Source organism: Pseudophryne corroboree, chromosome 7 (genome assembly GCF_028390025.1).
Source record: "Pseudophryne corroboree isolate aPseCor3 chromosome 7, aPseCor3.hap2, whole genome shotgun sequence".
Classification (NCBI taxonomy): Eukaryota; Metazoa; Chordata; class Amphibia; order Anura; family Myobatrachidae; genus Pseudophryne; species Pseudophryne corroboree.
Window position 1 is genome coordinate 82,852,750 of NC_086450.1, and position 6,449 is coordinate 82,859,198.

General features: G+C 47.5%; 1 pseudogene; it reads left to right on the forward strand.

Annotated features, from left to right (window-relative positions):
* Positions 1–5,793, forward strand: part of LOC134943401 (cytochrome c, somatic-like) — a 36,505-nt pseudogene extending 30,712 nt beyond the window's left edge.
* Positions 5,794–6,449: the final 656 nt, after the last annotated feature.

Genomic DNA, 6,449 nt, shown 5'->3' on the forward strand with positions numbered 1-6,449 from the left:
TGCCTTCCGAGAAAAGAAATTTTCTGATAGGCTCCGACGTCCTTGCACTTTTAAGGTGGGAGATAAGGTGTGGTTGTCAACTCGCAACATCAAGCTCCGACAACCCTCGGCTAGATTGGGACCCAAATTTATTGGACCATTCCTTATCATTAAGAAAGTCAACCCAGTTGCTTTTCGGCTACGTCTGCCGAGATCACTCAAAATTGGCAATACTTTTCACTGTACCCTTTTGAAACAGTATTTTTCTTCCAGGAGATTTCCTCGGAGGACTTCCCAGGGTAGATCTCCGGTGGATGTTCAGGGGCAACAAGAGTTCTTGGTGGAGAAGGTTTTAGATTCTAAGCTTTCTCGTGGCCGGCTTTATTTTTTGGTCCACTGGAAAGGTAATTGCCCTGAAGAAAGGTCTTGGGTGTTGGATAAGGATTTACATGCTCCTAAACTTAAGAAGATATTCTTTCAGGAGTTTCCTCAGAAACCCGGCTCTAGGGGTTCTTTAACCCCTCCTCAAGGGGGGGTACTGTTAGGCGCGGCGGGGTTCGGCCGTGCCCTGACAGAGCAGCGGTCACGGCCGCCGCGCCTCTCTCTCTCCCTGCTTACGCACGACGCCTAGCAACGCCGGGACGCCATGCGCGCGATAGCCGCCGGGTCCCTGGCAACGCTAGGACGCCGTGCGTGCAGGGCTGCCGGATCCATGGCAACGGGGACGCCACAGGTGGACCGCGTTCCCCGTTGCCATAAGATTACTCACCTATTCTCCCCTGGTCGTGCAGCAAGGCAGCAGCACGACATTTATCAATTAGGCTCTGTACTGTCATTGGAGGGTTCCCTGTTATATGCCTCCTCAGTGTCTCACACAAACGCCGGTGATAGCTTCCTGTATGCTGTTCCTGCCTTGTAGAAGTTTGTTCCTGGTCAGCTGCATCTGGTCGATCCTGCTCCCTGCCCTCTTGTATTCTGGAGTTCTGAAGCCGGTCCTGGGAATCCTTCTGGTCCTTGTGAACCTGTTACTGTCATCTGGGGTTCTCGCCCGGTTTCGTGAGTAGCGGCTTCTGCCGCGTGTTGCGGCCTAGGCCGCTTAGTATTTGCGTTTCTTTGAGTTGGTGCTTTTGCGGAGGTTTCCGCTTTCACTGTCCTCCCCGGAACTCGGCGGTGCCGTGTGGGGGAGTGGACAGTGGTATCCTTTGTAGTTCTTTTCCTTTGGCGGCGTGCCGCACATACGTTTAGTTTTTAGGTAGTTAGTAGCCCCTAGCTTGGTTGTTTCAGTTAGAGGTCCCCTTGTTATTACCCTGTCTCAGTTCACGCCTTGTCTCCAACTAAGACCGGGGGGCATCGGAGTTGGGCAGACATAATCCGCCCTTCAAACGCGGCTGCCGTGGGCCCAAGAAACCATAGTCATTCAGGCGTGAATAGACAACACGGGTAAGACAACGGAGGTAGGGTGCTAGGGGCTATTTCCATTCCACTTCCCTATCCCAGCATCACGTCCTGGTGCTCTGGACTTACTGCATAAGATCTCCCCTGTCCTGAGCATCAGGATCGTAACAGAGGGGAAGTCGGAAGACAACTTGCACTGTCCAACAGTGCTTTGCGAGGAAGATGAAATATCACAGCAGTCATCCTGTTGCAAAGCGGATAACTCAGGCCTTGGCAGCTGTTTTGGTGTTAGACGTGCGTCCGGTATCCGGCGTTAATTCACAGGGACTTAGAGAATTTCTTGAGATAGTGTGTCCCCGGTACCAAATACCATCTAGGTTCCACTTCTCTAGGCAGGCGATACTGAGAATGTACATAGACGTCAGAAAAAGAGTCACCAGCGTCCTAAAAAATGCAGTTGTACCCAATGTCCACTTAACCACGGACATGTGGACAAGTGGAGCAGGGCAGACTAAGGATTATATGACTGTGACAGCCCACTGGGTAGATGTATTGCCTCCCTCAGCAACAACAGCAGCAGCGGCACCAGTAGCAGCATATCGCAAATGCCAACTCGTTCCTAGGCAGGCTACGCTTTGTATAACCGCTTTCCATAAGAGGCACACAGCTGACAACCTTTTACGGAAACTGAGGAACATCATTGCAGATTGGCTTACCCCAATTGGACTCTCCTGGGTATTTGTGACATCGGACAACGCCACCAATATTGTGCGTGCATTACATGTGGGCAAATTTCAGCACGTCCTATGTTTTGCACATACAATGAATTTGGTGGTGCAGAATTTTTTTAAAAACGACAGGGGTGTGCAAGGGTTGCTGTCGGTGGCCTGAAGAATTGCGGGCCACTTTCGGCATTCAGCCACCGCGTGCCGAAGACTGAAGCACCAGCAAACACTCCTGAACCTGCCCCGCCATCAGCTGAAGCAAGAGGTGGTAACGAGGTGGAATTTAACCCTCTATATGCTTCATAGGATGGAGGAGCAGCAAAAGGCCATTCAAGCCTATACATCTGCCTACGATATAGGCAAAGGAGGGGGAATGCACCTGACTCAAGCGCAGTGGAGAATGATTTCAACGTTGTGCAAGGTTCTGCAACCCTTTGAACTTGCCACACGTGAAGTAAGTTCAGACACTGCCAGCCTGAGTCAGGTCATTCCCCTCATCAGGCTTTTGCAGATGCAGCTGGAGAGATTGAAGGAGGAGCTAAAACGGAGCGATTCCGCTAGGCATGTGGGACTTGTGGATGGAGCCCTTTATTCGCTTAACCAGGATTCACGGGTGGTCAATCTGTTGAAATCAGAGCACTACATTTTAGCCACCGTGCTCGATCCTAGGTTTAAAGCCTACGTTGTATCTCTCTTTCCGGCAGACACAAGTCTGCAGATGTTCAAAGACCTGCTGGTGAGACAATTGTCAAGTCAAGTGGAACGTGACCCGCCAACAGCTCCTCCTTCATTTTCTACAGCCACTGGAGCGGCCAGGAAAAGGATCAAATTTCTAAAACCACCCGCTGGCGGTGATGCAGGGCAGTCAGGAGCGAAAACTGACATCTGGTCCGGACTGAAGGACCTGCCAACGATTACTGACATGTCGTCTACTGTCACTGCATATGATTCTGTCACCATTGAAAGAATGGTGGAGGATTATATGAGTGACAGCATCCAAGTAGGCACGTCAGACAGTCCGTACGTATACTGGCAGGAAAAAGAGTCAATTTGGAGGCACTTGCACAAACTGACTTTATTTAACCTAAGTTGCCCCCCCCCCCCCTCCAGCGTGTACTCCAAAAGAGTGTTTAGTGCAGCCGGTCACCTTGTCAGTGATCGGCGTACGAGGTTACTTCCACAAAATGTGGAGAAGATTATGTTCATCAAAATGAATTATAATCAATTCCTCCGTGGAGACATTTACCAGCAATTGCCTCCAGAAAGTACACAGGGACCTGTGATGGTGGATTCCAGTGGGGACGAATTAATACTCTGTGAGGAGGGGGATGTACACAATGAAAGGGGTGAGGAATTGGAGGATGATGAGGTCGACATCTTGCCTATGTAGAGCCAGTTTGTGCAAGGAGAGATTGATTGCTTCTTTTTTGGTGGGGGCCCAAACCAACCAGTCATTTCAGCCACAGTCGTGTGGCAGACCCTGTCGATGAAATGATGGATTTGTTAAAGTGTGCATGTCCTGTTAATACAAGATAAGGGTGGGTGGGAGGGTGGGAGGGCCCAAGGACAATTCCATCTTGCACCTCTTTTTTTATTATTTATCTTTGCATCATGTGATGTTTGGGGCCAATATTTTTAAGTGCCATCCTGCCTGACACTGCAGTGCCACTCCTAGATTGGCCAGGTGTTTGTGCCTACCACTTGGGTCGCTTAGCTTAGTCATCCAGCGACCTCGGTGCAAATTTTAGGACTAAAAATAATATTGTGAGGTGTGAGGTTTTCAGAATAGACTGAAAATTAGTGGAAATTATGGTTATTGAGGTTAATAATACTATCGGATCAAAATTACCCCCAAATTCTATGATTAAAGCTGTTTTTGAGGGTTTTTTTTGGAAAAAAACACCAGAATCCGACAAAAAAATTTAAGTTAGGTTTTGCCAAAACGCGTCCGAATCCAAAACACGGCCGCGGAACCGAATACAAAAGCAAAACACAAAACCCGAAAAATTTCCGGTACACATCACTATTTATAATGCTGATTAGCTCATTTATAGTTGCTTAATCGCGAGAGTGAGGGGACATCATATTTTGCGTCACTGTGCAAGTTCTGAGTGCACCTGACAATGGGGGTCATTCCGAGTTGTTCGCTCTGTATTTTTTTCTCGCAAAGGAGCGATTAGTCGCTAATGCGCATGCGCAATGTCCGCAGTGCGACTGCGCCAAGTAAATTTGCTATGCAGTTAGGTATTTTACTCACGGCATTACGAGGTTTTTTCTTCGTTCTGGTGATCGTAATGTGATTGACAGGAAGTGGGTGTTTCTGGGCGGAAACTGGCCGTTTTATGGGTGTGTGTGAAAAAACGCTACAGTTTCTGGGAAAAACGCGGGAGTGGCTGGAGAAACGGAGGAGTGTCTGGGCGAACGCTGGGTGTGTTTGTGACGTCAAACCAGGAACGACAAGCACTGAACTGATCGCAGATGCCGAGTAAGTGTGGAGCTACTCAGAAACTGCTAAGAGGTGTCTATTCGCTATTTTGCTAATCTTTCGTTCGCAATTTTGCTAAGCTAAGATTCACTCCCAGTAGGCGGCGGCTTAGCGTGTGCAAAGCTGCTAAAAGCAGCTTGCGAGCGAACAACTCGGAATGACCCCCCATGTGCCTGCTTGTTGAATAGAGCCCAGTGTTAGTTAACAAGCTCTTATGTCTGGTCTCTTTCCCATAATTCCTTTTTAGCAACTGTCATGCCCTCAACACTTGGCTTATGTGCAAATGCCCAATTACACCCATTCAGTGAATGTGCGGCTGAGATTATGAATGGCCCAAGTAGCATATGCTTGTTTCATACATATGTTCAGTGCAAAAACATCACAATAGCCTTCTGCAAAACAGACTTGTGTACAACTCTGAATCAGGCTCTACCGACTCATTCCGTAGACAAGGTTAGCAACATACCAACCCTACGAAAAATATGGTAGTAATAATAATAATAATATGATACATCCATCTACTAATAATATTTACATTCGACAAATACAGGAAGTAACACAGAAACCAGGGGGGGTAATATAATAGAGTGCGAGAACCAGGAAGGGTGGGACTTCGTCCGAGTTCTCACATATTTTTAAAGCGGCAGTCAGGTACATGACAAAACAAGAGTGGTTTTGCAGTGTAACTTAGTGCCGCTTTAAAAATGCATGAGAACTCTGAAGTCCCTCACTTCCTGGTTCTCGCACTCTATTACACCCCCCCATTAGCATACCTCCCAACATGACCCTCTCCAGGAGGGACACAATGCTCTGCTCCTGGACTTCCCTCTTAATGTATGATTGCAATCACCTGTACTGAAATACCTTTCTTATCCATTAACCTGTTCAACACAGGTGCCAGCAATCATACATTAAGAGAAAAAGTCCAGAAGCAGAGCATTGTGTCCCTCCTGGAGAGGGTCATGTTGGGAGGTATGCATTAGGGTTTATTTTGAGTGTCATCGGCAAACCAGGTGCATGTCATCTGTAATCCCCTAACCTTACCTGTTGTTTGCCACAGGAATTGTTTGGGGGGAGGATACTCTGTTAGAATATCTGGAGAACCCCAAGAAGTATATACTGGGAACCAAGATCATTTTTGCTGGTGTCAAAAAGAAGAATGAACGGCAAGATCTAATTTCCTATCTAAAGAAAGCAACGTCAGCGTGATGAGCCCAGTTACTGGGACTCCACCGTGAGCCACGTAAAGAATAGACGCCATACTAGCAGATCATGTCATCCTGAATGTTTTAATGCTCATCTAGCAAACTAACCATCAATGTGAATTTTGATACGGACAGATAATACATAACTCCATGGAAACCGTGCTCCTATTTCTTGTAAGATCGGCTACATACAGTATATGTAAAGGGAATCTGGCATTAACAGAACTGTGAAATAATATTTATAATGCATATTGGCCCTCATTCCGAGTTGTTCGCTCGCAAGCTGCTTTTAGCAGCTTTGCACACGCTAAGCCGCCGCCTACTGGGAGTGAATCTTAGCTTATCAAAATTGCGAACGAAAGATTAGCAAAATTGCGATTAGACACTTCTTAGCAGTTTCTGAGTAGCTCCACACTTACTCGGCAACTGCGATCAGTTCAGTCAGTTTCGTTCCTGGTTTGATGTCACAAACACTCCCAGCGTTCGGCCAGACACTCCTCCGTTTCTCCAGCCACTCCCGCGTTTTTCCCAGAAACGGTAGCGTTTTTTCGCACACACCCATAAAACGGCCAGTTTCCGCCCAGAAACACCCACTTCCTGTCAATCACATTACGATCACCAGAACGAAGAAAAAACCTTGTAATGCCGTGAGTAATATAC